Source organism: Carassius carassius, chromosome 28 (genome assembly GCF_963082965.1).
Source record: "Carassius carassius chromosome 28, fCarCar2.1, whole genome shotgun sequence".
Taxonomy (NCBI): Eukaryota; Metazoa; Chordata; class Actinopteri; order Cypriniformes; family Cyprinidae; genus Carassius; species Carassius carassius.
The window spans coordinates 28,437,732-28,451,470 of NC_081782.1; positions in this window are offsets into that span (position 1 = coordinate 28,437,732).

A 13,739-nucleotide genomic window follows, 5' to 3' on the forward strand; every position below is an offset into this window, starting at 1 on the left:
GGTCGGCGTACTGAGGCTCGTGGGAACTTTATTATGCTGAATCAAAATGAACGAAACACACAGTCGCGCCACATGCGCATAAATCATAACATTGATACTTTCAGGCTCTCGCTTTCTGTCGGTCGTTTTCTCCCACGAGTCCTCAGGTCTCTCACTTTCCTCTGGTTCCCAGCCGGCTTAAATACTGCTTCCCCACGCCAATCACTGCAATGAGAAGCAGGTGTCACTTGTTTCTCACTTAACTCACTTACCACCGCTGATCTCCTCACTCTCTCTCCCGTCGCAGACCTCGCTGAACCACACCTCCCCTGCCACACTCATCTAGTTTGGACAGGCCTCAGATATTCTGATTGCACGTTGGAATTCAGGTAGGCCTTGAACAGTTCATCCTCACTCTGAAATGGACCCTTAAATCACAACTGACTCTTGGAAAGTAATGGGTTTAGCGGACTTTTATTCCATACTTCACACAGCCCATTCACACACATCTACACAAGCCCACAAACATCAAACATCCTTCTTTTGAACACTTTGCTTAAGGACAAAACTTTCAAATGCATTTGGTTTGGTTGTCTGTTGGCTTCCCTTATGGACTTTGAACTGAAAATGACTTGATACCTTTACAAGCATTGTGTCTGAATATTGATCGACATTGTTTAGATTTGTTTAGGTCATTTATCTTTGAAGACTCGTAAACTCTTCTATCTGTTCTGAAAGATGATTGTAATCTTCTGATTGTTCATTTGATGATTATGTTATAAGATTTTTTTTTTTTTTTTCTCATAATTGTTTTTGCACTTTGATATGCTGTGAATAAGCAAGATGTAGGAAAAAAGGAAACGAGTCCCCATTTTTTGAATTAAACTAAAAAAGAACGTTTTCAATTGTAAAAGTGAGCTTATTTTGGTATTTGTTTTGTTCTGTGAAGCGTGATTGGGGTTACAGCCTATCTAGAATCACTACGTCACAGAAAATGGCGCCCAAACAGGGACTTGATAACTTGAAAACTTGAAAAATTGTAAACCTTATAGTATTTGAAGCAAAGTATAGGATGATCCTTATTTTGATGAAATGTTTTTTTGTTTACTTATCTGCTTGAGTCTAACCGTGATGAACTAAGTTGTAAGATGTAACTGAAACTTATCTAAGTGCATTTACTAGATGTGAATTGTGTAGAAACTAACTCAAGTCTTTGAATTTGTGGAGTTAAGATTGTAATTAATAACCAAGGAGGGTGTAATTTCAGTTGTGAACTATGGGTTATCACAAGTGTTTATATGTGAGTGGTATTAATGTGAAGTGATCAATTGTTTTTTTTTTTGTACTTCATATACTGATAACATATAGAATATCCCATCTCTTTCTTACACAATACATAATGGCAGATGCTTTTCACCCATCATCAACCTTTGTGGATATTGATGTTCCAGATGTTGCCACTCCAGTCTGGATGCCTGGGCTGCAAACTCAGGTGTCCAACTATCCCTATTCCCCCATTCAATCCACTGCATTACAATCAAGAACCCATGTACAGTTTGCTCCCTCAACCTTTTCCCCTAACACGTCTGTGCAACCTCTTGTATGGGATGGAAACCCAAAAATGCAACTGTGTACTCCTTCTCCAGCAGGGACAGTAGGGAATGGTTCTCAAGTGTCTTCAGGGGCCCAGTATGAATTACCTGGGACGTTTCCCACACCTGCAAGGGAGGTTGGACATCTTACCACCCAGGTCCAGGGTAACTGGGACAAAATGTTTGATCTCCTGGAGAAACAAGAGGCAGCTGTAAGTGCACTTACTAGTGAATTGAAACAGAGTTCTTCACAACATGAAAGTCAATTAAAAAGTCTCGCTGCTAAAGTGGATAACCATACACAACAAATTTCAAAGATTTTGTCAGATAACAAACAACAGACTGAAACTGAGACTGACCAAATGGTTAAGACAATGAAGTTGTTAATAACCGATGAACTTCAAGAAAGTACAAAGTCCCTGCTATCCGATATTCGATTCATGGTAGAGCAACTTCAAAAGGAAGTCCAAGAAGACATCAAAGCTGTCCAACAAAACTTTCAAGAAAGTCATGATGGACTTGTTAAAGATTTCTCAGGCATTAAAGCTGTCCAACAAAACTTTCAAAAAAGTCACGACGAATTTGTTAAAGATTTTTCACATTGGACCCTTCAGCTTGACCGCCTAAGTGATAAAGTAAATGAACTGTCAGTGGGTACCGAACATAAAACTACTCTGAACCCTCCGAAGGGAGCTGAATTGTCACAGCCTTCCATTGCTGTATCACCTCCGCTAAATGCTGTTGCTGTCAAGAGTGACCACCTCAAGTTAACATTCCCTACGTTTGGAAGACCGTCAGATGACTCAGACCCTTTGTTGTATATAACCAAATGTAAGGATTTTCTTGCTTTACATCCTCTGTCTGATCCAGAAATTCTAGCTACTTTCAGAACAGTCCTATATGGCACGGCCCGAGACTGGTGGGAGGTAGCCAGAGCTACGATAACTACCTGGGGTGAGTTTGAATCGGCATTCCTTACTCCTTTTCTTTCTGAAGACTATGAGGATGAACTCGCTGAACGTGTCCGAATTCGAACTCAAGGTGAGAGAGAGTCGGTAAGGGACTTTGCCTTTACGTACAGAGCACTTTGTAAAAGGTGGAACCCTAGTTTGACAGAGCCTGAATTAGTTAAGATGATTCTAAAAAACCTAAAACCCTACTTGGCCAGCCAGCTGCGTGGTCGGGTGTCATCTGTGGAAGAAATGGTACGACTTGGACAACAACTGGAAAAGGATAATCTTCAACAGTTACAGTATGACTATCGTTTGAGTTCCAAACCCAGTCAAGCAGGGTCTAAAGGTCCCAATGTCAACAGGCCTGCAGACAAACCGCCAGTGCAGTGCTGGAGGTGTAAGGGCCATCATGCTCCTGGTAATTGCCCACAGTTTACTTTGTCCTCACAGTCTGCTCCACCGTCTAACACGCAACCAACCTTTCCTTCAAAATTCAGAGGTAGACCTAGTAACAATTCTGTAGCTATTGCAAATGCCTTACCTACAAAAGTTGGTTCCACACCTGGACAGAAAAATGTTGTTGTACCACAACAATTAATTGTACCTGTCAGTATTGGTACTTGGATAGGTAAAGCCATTGTCGACACGGGGGCAAGCTATACCCTAATCCATGAAAGCTTATGGAAAGATCTAGATCCCACGGAACAAAGCCTGAGTCCATGGACTTTTGGACCTTTATATTTGGCCAATGGAAAGGCTGAAGTGCCTTTGGGATGGTTGAATATTTCACTTAAAGTACATGATCAAATTTGCCCCTTACCTGTTGCTGTGCTGACAACCAAAGCTTTTGCTTATTGTATTGTTTTGGGGCTAGACTTTATCTTCTTTAGTGTAATGCAGATAAACGTCTCTCTGGGACAGTATTCATTTATCTCTGATCCAGATGTGGACTACTTTTTTCAGCCTGGTCATGCCAGTGTGCCTTTACCTTCACCAATGGGGTCTCCATGTCTGCCAGGTGGAAATACAGCTCAACGTTCTATACCAAGTATTTCATTATTAAGTTCTGTTCCACCCTTAATGTTACCCCTATCCTTGAATGATAGTGGCAATGAGGATGACCTAACACTCATCAATCAAGCAGTGGATGCAGCTTACTTACCAATTGATCATAAGCAACAGTTAAGTCACATCCTACAAACAAATCCTCAGGTGTGCACCCTTCGTCTGGGACGGACAGATGTACTCCAACATCAAATCTACACACATCATCAAATACCTATAAAGCAACGACCTTATTGTATATCTCCTTCCAAACAAGCCATTGTGAAACAGCAGCTTCAGGAAATGTTGAATACCGGCATTGTGGAACCTTCAAAATCAGGATGGTCTTCCCCGGTAGTTCTAGTACCGAAAAAAAAATGGCCAACTTCGATTCTGCGTTGATTATCGCAGATTAAATGCTATAACTGACAGTGATGCATACCCACTGCCAAACCTTACTGAAATCTTGGAATCACTTTCAGGATCTACTATCTTCTCCACTCTAGACCTTAATAGTGGGTACTGGCAAGTTACTATGGATGCTTCCAGTAAAGCAAAGACTGCCTTTACCACCTCTGCTGGGCTATTTCACTTCAATGTAATGCCTTTTGGGCTTAAAAACGCCCCAGCCACCTTCCAACGTCTTATGGAGACTGTCTTGGGAGAACTACGAGGAAGTATTTGTTTTGTGTATATCGACGATATTGTCGTCTATTCTTCGTCTGTTACTCAGCATTTCCTTGACCTCCAAGCTGTTTTCCATAAGCTACAAGAAGCTGGCTTAACCATAAATCTTCGGAAAAGTAAGTTTTGCTTGCCTGAAGTGACATTCCTAGGTCATGTATTTAACATCCACGGCATTACAGCTGACCCGAGTAAGGTGGAAGCTATTCGAAACTATCCAGTTCCCAGAAATCTGAAGGAAGTCCAACGATTTCTTGGACTGGCCGGGTGGTATCACCGGTTTGTTGAAAATTTTTCCAGAATTGCCGAACCACTTAATTCCTTAAAGAAAAAAGGCAGATCTTTCCAATGGACACCACAGTGCCAACAAGCCTTCGAAGAACTGAAAACCTGCTTGATGACTCCACCCATCCTCGGACATCCCAATTTCGAGCATCCCTTCATTGTGTATACAGATGCCAGTGAGACTGGACTGGGTGCGGTCTTGACCCAAAAAAGAGGACAAGGTACAGAGGAGGTAATCGCCTATGCCAGCCGAAATCTTAATCCTGCTGAATCAAACTACTCTGCAACAGAAAAAGAAAATGGAAAGGCTGAAGTGCCTTTGGGATGGTTGAATATTTCACTTAAAGTACATGATCAAATTTGCCCCTTACCTGTTGCTGTGCTGACAACCAAAGCTTTTGCTTATTGTATTGTTTTGGGGCTAGACTTTATCTTCTTTAGTGGAATGCAGATAAACGTCTCTCTGGGACAGTATTCATTTATCTCTGATCCAGATGTGGACTACTTTTTTCAGCCTGGTCATGCCAGTGTGCCTTTACCTTCACCAATGGGGTCTCCATGTCTGCCAGGTGGAAATACAGCTCAACGTTCTATACCAAGTATTTCATTATTAAGTTCTGTTCCACCCTTAATGTTACCCCTATCCTTGAATGATAGTGGCAATGAGGATGACCTAACACTCATCAATCAAGCAGTGGATGCAGCTTACTTACCAATTGATCATAAGCAACAGTTAAGTCACATCCTACAAACAAATCCTCAGGTGTGCACCCTTCGTCTGGGACGGACAGATGTACTCCAACATCAAATCTACACACATCATCAAATACCTATAAAGCAACGACCTTATCGTATATCTCCTTCCAAACAAGCCATTGTGAAACAGCAGCTTCAGGAAATGTTGAATACCGGCATTGTGGAACCTTCAAAATCAGGATGGTCTTCCCCGGTAGTTCTAGTACCGAAAAAAAAATGGACAACTTCGATTCTGCGTTGATTATCGCAGATTAAATTCTATAACTGACAGTGATGCATACCCACTGCCAAACCTTACTGAAATCTTGGAATCACTTTCAGGATCTTCTATCTTCTCCACTCTAGACCTTAATAGTGGGTACTGGCAAGTTACTATGGATGCTTCCAGTAAAGCAAAGACTGCCTTTACCACCTCTGCTGGGCTATTTCACTTCAATGTAATGCCTTTTGGGCTTAAAAACGCCCCAGCCACCTTCCAACGTCTTATGGAGACTGTCTTGGGAGAACTACGAGGAAGTATTTGTTTTGTGTATATCGACGATATTGTCGTCTATTCTTCGTCTGTTACTCAGCATTTCCTTGACCTCCAAGCTGTTTTCCATAAGCTACAAGAAGCTGGCTTAACCATAAATCTTCGGAAAAGTAAGTTTTGCTTGCCTGAAGTGACATTCCTAGGTCATGTAATTAACATCCACGGCATTACAGCTGACCCGAGTAAGGTGGAAGCTATTCGAAACTATCCAGTTCCCAGAAATCTGAAGGAAGTCCAACGATTTCTTGGACTGGCCGGGTGGTATCACCGGTTTGTTGAAAATTTTTCCAGAATTGCCGAACCACTTAATTCCTTAAAGAAAAAAGGCAGATCTTTCCAATGGACACCACAGTGCCAACAAGCCTTCGAAGAACTGAAAACCTGCTTGATGACTCCACCCATCCTCGGACATCCCAATTTCGAGCATCCCTTCATTGTGTATACAGATGCCAGTGAGACTGGACTGGGTGCGGTCTTGACCCAAAAAAGAGGACAAGGTACAGAGGAGGTAATCGCCTATGCCAGCCGAAATCTTAATCCTGCTGAATCAAACTACTCTGCAACAGAAAAAGAATGCTTAGCCGTAATATGGGCATTAGATAAGTGGCAGCACTATCTTGAACATAAAATGTTCACTGTCGTTACAGATCACTCTGCTCTGCAGTGGGTGATGAATTCTCCAAAAACCACCAGCCGTCTCATCCGATGGGCTCTGCAGTTACAGAAGTACGATTTCATTGTTGAATATCGGAAAGGGAAATTAAATACAGCACCGGATGCTCTTTCACGAATTACCCTCCATGCAAGTTGTAATTTGTATTCAACTCAAAAGGATGTGAATACTCTTCCAGTTACAGATGAACTAATATGGGAGAAACAGCACAGTGACCCCACAAGTGGGCATGCTGGCATCTTTAAAACTTACAAAAGAATTCAGAATGTCGCATTCTGGCCGGGGATGTGGTCCGATATAAAACAATTTGTAAAGAGATGTGTAAAGTGCCAAACCCTAAAAACAGATCAACGGAAACCTGCTGGAAAAATGCAGAAGATTAACAGCACACGACCAAATCAATTAATGGGTGTGGACATCATGGGACCACTACCCCGTAGCACCAATCAAAATGAATACCTTTTAGTATTTGTTGACTACTTCACCCGTTGGATCGAACTGTTTCCTATACGTACAGCTACAGCAAGGAGTGTTGCAACTGTATTCAGAAAAGAGATACTAACAAGATGGGGAGTACCGGACTTTCTTATATCCGACAGAGGTACCCAATTTGTATCTGCAATATTTAAGGAACTGTGTGAGAATTGGAATGTCACGCCAAAATTGACAACCGCTCATCATCCGCAAACAAACATGACAGAACGGGTAAATCGAACTCTTAAAAGTATGATTGCGGCATATGTAGAGGACAGTCATAAACGATGGGACCAGTACCTGCCAGAAATCAGGTTTGCTATAAATTCTGCAGTGCAGGAAACCACAGGAATGTCTCCTGCAGAACTCCACATTGGAAGAAAGCTACAGGGGCCAATGGATAAGATTCTGAAAGGAAGAAGCCATGATCTGTCACCAAATGCACCCCACTATGACACTGTATATCATTTAAAGCAAATGCAGGCAAGAGCACAAGAGAACTGTAAGAAAGCCCATCTAAGACAGCTTCGAAATTACAACAAGAATCGAAGGGACATTCTATTCAATGAAAGAGACAGGGTATGGATGAGGCATTTCCCACAGTCCAGTGCAAAGGACAATTTCACAGCCAAACTTGCACCAAAATGGAAAGGACCCTACAGGGTAATCCAACAGATGGGGCCAGCAAATTCATGTTTGTAATTTAAAACCCTGTTATCCAACCTCCACTGAATTAGAAGCACAAAACAGACAAAAGCTTGTCGACCTCTTTCAAGAATCCTCTGAGGAGGACGAAGAATTCTTAGGATTTTAATGTTTCAACATCTCATAAGGAACCATGAGATGTTTTGTCCAATGGAGGGGGAGTGTGACGGAAAAAAAAACTACAGAACCCATAATGCACTGCAACAAGTAGGAGGAGTCAGTAGCCAGAAGGAAATTAAATCAGGTTAATTTAGATGCAGGTGTGTATGCATGTGGTTGAAGGCTTTCCCACTACACCAAGAGCTAAAGTTGAAGCAGTTTGAACTGCCTGGAGTCTTTAGACGTTTAAAATGTGCCAGAATTTAGTCAAGACTTGAGATTACTGTGTTTTAAAAGCTTTGTTGCGGCACTGTGGAAGAGTTTCGACTACAAAGGTTCCAGCGAGCTGCTCCTTTCCATAGCAGTGTTTGGAATATACAAATGCTTAATCAACAGACAGTAAGCCCTGTGAAGTATGATGCCGATCATGAACCAACGAGACTGAAAGCTTTTGTGTCACAAGACTTACGCCAGTTACACAGTGAACGAGTGTTCGGGTGTCGCGATGCCATTCGTTTATCAGCTGTGTTTTAAACTGCATGGGGTTGGAATGCTGTGACCGTAAGTGAATCTCATCTAGTTTGGACAGGCCTCAGATATTCTGATTGCACGTTGGAATTCAGGTAGGCCTTGAACAGTTCATCCTCACTCTGAAATGGACCCTTAAATCACAACTGACTCTTGGAAAGTAATGGGTTTAGCGGACTTTTATCCCATACTTCACACAGCCCATTCACACACATCTACACAAGCCCACAAACATCAAACATCCTTCTTTTGAACACTTTGCTTAAGGACAAAACTTTCAAATGCATTTGGTTTGGTTGTCTGTTGGCTTCCCTTATGGACTTTGAACTGAAAATGACTTGATACCTTTACAAGCATTGTGTCTGAATATTGATCGACATTGTTTAGATTTGTTTAGGTCATTTATCTTTGAAGACTCGTTAACTCTTCTATCTGTTCTGAAAGATGATTGTGATCTTCTGGTTGTTCATTTGATGATTATGTTATAAGATTTGTTTTGTTTTTTTTTGTTCTCATAATTGTTTTTGCACTTTGATATGCTGTGAATAAGCAAGATGTAGGAAAAAAGGAAACGAGTCCCCATTTTTTGAATTAAACTAAAAAAGAACGTTTTCAATTGTAAAAGTGAGCTTATTTTGGTATTTGTTTTGTTCTGTGAAGCGTGATTGGGGTTACAGCCTATCTAGAATCACTACGTCACAAAGGTTTTATCATTACAATGGTATACCCTTATTTTTGTGTACACTCACATGAATATCAACAAAATTTTGTGCTTTTGTAAAATAGAGAAAATAAACCGATACACTTTCTGCCGTCTCTGTCGGCATGAACATGTCGAGTTTGGACTGAAATGCAAAGTTCTAAAAGCAGGTGCAGTTAAGCTTTGCTGTGTCCAAAACTGATGGTTTATATTCATGATAAGCTATATAAATACATGTAAGACTGAATCCATGAAAGGCTAATAATAACAGTAAGATGTTAATAATGTATGATCGTGCTTTGGTTCATATTTAAGAAAGTTGTAGGTATTAAAAAGCTGTAGTTATTAATTACAGCTAAAATATGTTTTTTTCCATTGATAATTTTTATGTGAGGTTGAAAAATAAATGGTGCTATTATCATCTGTGCTGTAAGTCAGTTTTGCTGTAGGCTATTCATCAAAAAAAGCGTGCTCACTGGCAGTCCAGTTCATTATGAATTTTTTTTATTAATAATAATAATAATAATAATAATATATTAGGCCTATAAGATCAGCATTTGAATACTATAAGAAACACACATGAATTATCTGCTTGATGACACAGTTTTTTTGTTTTTATTTTTATTTTTTTATTGCAAAGTAAGATGAATGCGCTAACACACATTGGAAAAGGGAAGTTTGGTTTATCAAGTTATCATAGTCCAGTGGCAGTCAGTGAATTCAGCTACGTAGGTTAAAATCCCAGATTGTGGTGTTTTTTTATATATATAATAAAATAATATATAAAATGATTAATACAGATGTGTGTATTCTACAGTTCGCTGGTTTGTTACACCATATTTTTTCTTTTAGATAGAGCATGTCCATTTTACAATTACAATTCAGTCCAGCTGGAGGGGGTTGGGAGTAGTTTTGTATAGGTTGTGGGCATTGAAATAAAGTTGTGGATCGCTTGCTCTTTCATACTCTTTCAAACTTGCAGACCAGGTTTAGGCAAAGTGTCTGTTTTAGGACAAATGCCTCATTTGGTTTTGCAATTTATGCAACAGCATAAAGAGCAATACATACAATATAATATAGTTTTGTTTTTCTCAGAAGACATGAGGTGCCTCTGAGAGAGAAAAAAATAAACTGGCCGAAAGACATGCACGTCTGCCAAAGATACAAAAACTTTTGTTCTTAATGTATATGCTGCTTTATACTATTTTAATTGTACTCTGCAACGCTGCTGTCTTTTGGCAATACAAATGTCAAAATGTATCTCAGTAATAAGAAACATCATGTAGGCCTAATAATTTTTTAGTTTAATTATTGGGCAGTTCCAGTTTTTTGACATTCAGAGTCAAAACCTCAAATATAAATTCTCACAGAATATATTCATTACCAATATATTGAACCATTTCTTGATGTTTTTCTAAATCCCAAACACAGGCTAGACATCAGAAAAGTATCCGTCTATTAATGTGTTTTATAGGCTATTTTAGATTTGGGAAATACACATGCATTACGGACATGACAAAGAAATATCAACGTTTTTGGGAGACAACATATTCTGTAGACTTTTTGTGATTTACAATGCACACAAAAAATGTGTGTTTCCAGAAGCATCAATATCTGCGGAATGGAGAATGGTTGACGTTCTCCAAACACAAAATATAAATTTTATTTAAATTTTAACGTTTTTGTGTTTCAGAGGAAAAATCTATTTTAAGGAGGTGTCATCTCTCCGTTACGGAACGTTCTGAAAGAAGAATTTATGCACACGCATATAAAATGTTTTAAAAACTTTAACAGAGATGTCTAGAGGGTATAATAAATAAAGAAAATAATTCATAAAACACGCAACAATTTCTTAATCAGTGTACAGACAGAAATCTTTATCCCAAGTAGTTATCTGTCAAAATAAAGGTCAGGTTACGAATAACAAAGTATGTGCGTGACAAAAATACATGCTGTTTTATTAAAGGATTTTTTAAATTTAAAGCAAATAACAGATTTAAAAAAGAAAAAAAGTGGGAGTTTGGTTTCCGCAATGGCGGGGAGGCTTATTTCATTTCTTAAAGTAATTTTCAGATGCAATGGGAAAAAAAACATACATGAAACTTGCAAAAAGTTAAAAACATAGCCTAGATTAGGCCCAGAATGTTGCTTAATATACTATAAGGTAAATTTGTTAACCCAAAGTAACACATTTAAACCGATTAATCACCTATTTTTGTCTGCTGCATGGTTTTCAAAAACACGCTAAAAATAAATTGTTTTTGAGAGGAAAAAAAAGTCATGTATAAGTCGCATTTAATTACATTCAGATATAAGAACGGCAGGCCTAATAATGTTATCATTTACCAATATTATAAACACTAGCCTATAGGATAATTGTAGTTATTTTCACTTGACAACAAATCCTTTAATTTAACTAGGCTATCAGAACAGAACAATAATTAAAAATATAATTAATATATAAATAAATCAATAAATAAATATAAAGTCAGTTTGCAATCAGTCCCTTTGCGCACCGTGGCGGTAGTTTCGCAAATGATTTTAACACACAACTGACTTGCAGTTAATGGTGCGGCCCTCCATTACCCATTTTGGTTGTCCACCTACTGTACATAAACCCATATAAGTTATTTTTCCATAATTATTCACACCAATTTAAATGTAAAATAGACAATAATTTGACATAATACTTTTATTATGTGCTCCATATGAAGAAATGTTTAGAGATTATCAAAATGTTTATTTGAAGCATCAGTTTCATTAGTGTGGATTATGATTATTCTAACCTGGACACACAAACATTAAAAGAGAGGAAACCCATATCTGTATATATTGCAAAAAGACTGATAAAAAATTGTGCTATAGGTTTAAGTCTAGATTTTTTGCTCCTGATTTTAACAGGACACACCCCAGCATATATGAAGTTAATGTTTCTAAACTTTGTGGATGTGTTCCAAGATGTGATGCGTTTTAAGATTTGATGCTGTCATTCCAGCATCTTTAAACGTTTTCCCATATTTTTGCATCTATATGATCTTCATATAGTTCCTGATTCTGACACACTAATATAACCAAATGTGAGAACATAAATGGTTTGTTTCATACCCTTTCAGAATGCACACACAATACACAGACACACGTCATCAAATTATATGATAAGAGTCCCATTTACATCAACAATTAAATATCAATGCAGATATAGTAAAAGTAAAATATAGTAAAAAATATAGCTGCAAGCAGCAATAACGGGGCCAAGCACTACAGAAGCAAGCTTCAGACGAACGGCAGGAATGAGTAATTAAAACCGTTTTAAGATTATTTTAGGCAAAATGGCTTGAAAACAATAAACACAACAACTAGTAATATGATTAATTGGCTTATCATGTGTAACCAATAGGTGGCGCTAAATGAGAACCGTTTCGTATATCGACACGAAATCGATAACTTTTTGCTAGCATGGTCTGAAGATGATCCATGTTAAATTTGGTGAAAATCGGTCTAGGAGGAGTTTGAAAAAGTAGGTTTCCAACATTAATCAAAATGGCGGACCGGAAGTATGGCCAATTTTCGCATAATTGGTATCAATGCTCTCGGCATGACACAGAGAATATAGGGAGACCATTTTAATTTTAATAATCTAATTTATTCAAAAGTAATTAGCATTTTTGTGATATTTCATTATAACTCTTGACCACAAGTTGGTGCTGCCACCAAACTTTTTGAGTACCTCCAGGGCATGGAGCCGAATATTTTTGTAATTATTTTCGTAACGATACGATGCTGCGTTCAAAAAATACAGCATTTTAATACTTAATTCAAAATGGCCAACGCCTAAAATGGCAGACACAGGTAAATTGGATATCATTCGACTCGACATGACTCGCTGAATCTAAAGAGACCATTTGTGTGATTTTTGTCTAAACCATTCAGAAGTTATATGCCAAATTATGCATTTTTCATATCTCCTGACCACTAGGTGGCGTTGCGTCGAAACACTGCAGGTAGTCTCAGGTCTTGGTTATTTATAACACCAAGTTTGGTCTCAATATGCCAAACCATTGCCGAGATATATAGCTTCACATGCGCTTTTGCGTGCTTTTTGTCAAATTTGTTCACGTGTCATTCGAGAACGGTTAGACGAATCAACTTGAATTCCATAACTTCTTGCCAGCATGGTCTGAAGATGATCTGAGCCAATTTTCGTGAAAATCGGACTAACCATCTAGGACGAGTTCGAAAAAGTAGGTTTTCGAAAAAATGAAAATAGTGAAAAAACTAAACAAAATTTTGGGGATCATTCAATTTGGCTTGAGCCAAGGATTCAGAGGAAAAAATAAATTTCATTTTCTGGCTTACGGTTCAAACGTTATTAGCATACAAACATTGAAAGTTTGAACAAGTGGTGGCGCTAGAGAGTTGGAGTTAGAGACTTCAAATTTGCTATAGTTAATGTTGGGACTGCCCTCTATCAGAATGTCAAGCCATTACAACTTTCCCGCAATCGGTTCTATGGGCTGCTATAGACTTGCGGCGGAAGAAGAAGAATAATAACGCCAATGATTTCAATAGGTGCCTACGCACCTTCGATACTTGGCCCCTAATAATAATAAGAACGGGAACAAATACAATGGGGTCCTACACACCTTCGGTGCTTGGCCCCTAAATATAAATACATTTTAAGTTCTTTCTTTAGGATATCAGTAGTTATTGATATTGTCCTTCTTGTCCAGTCAAG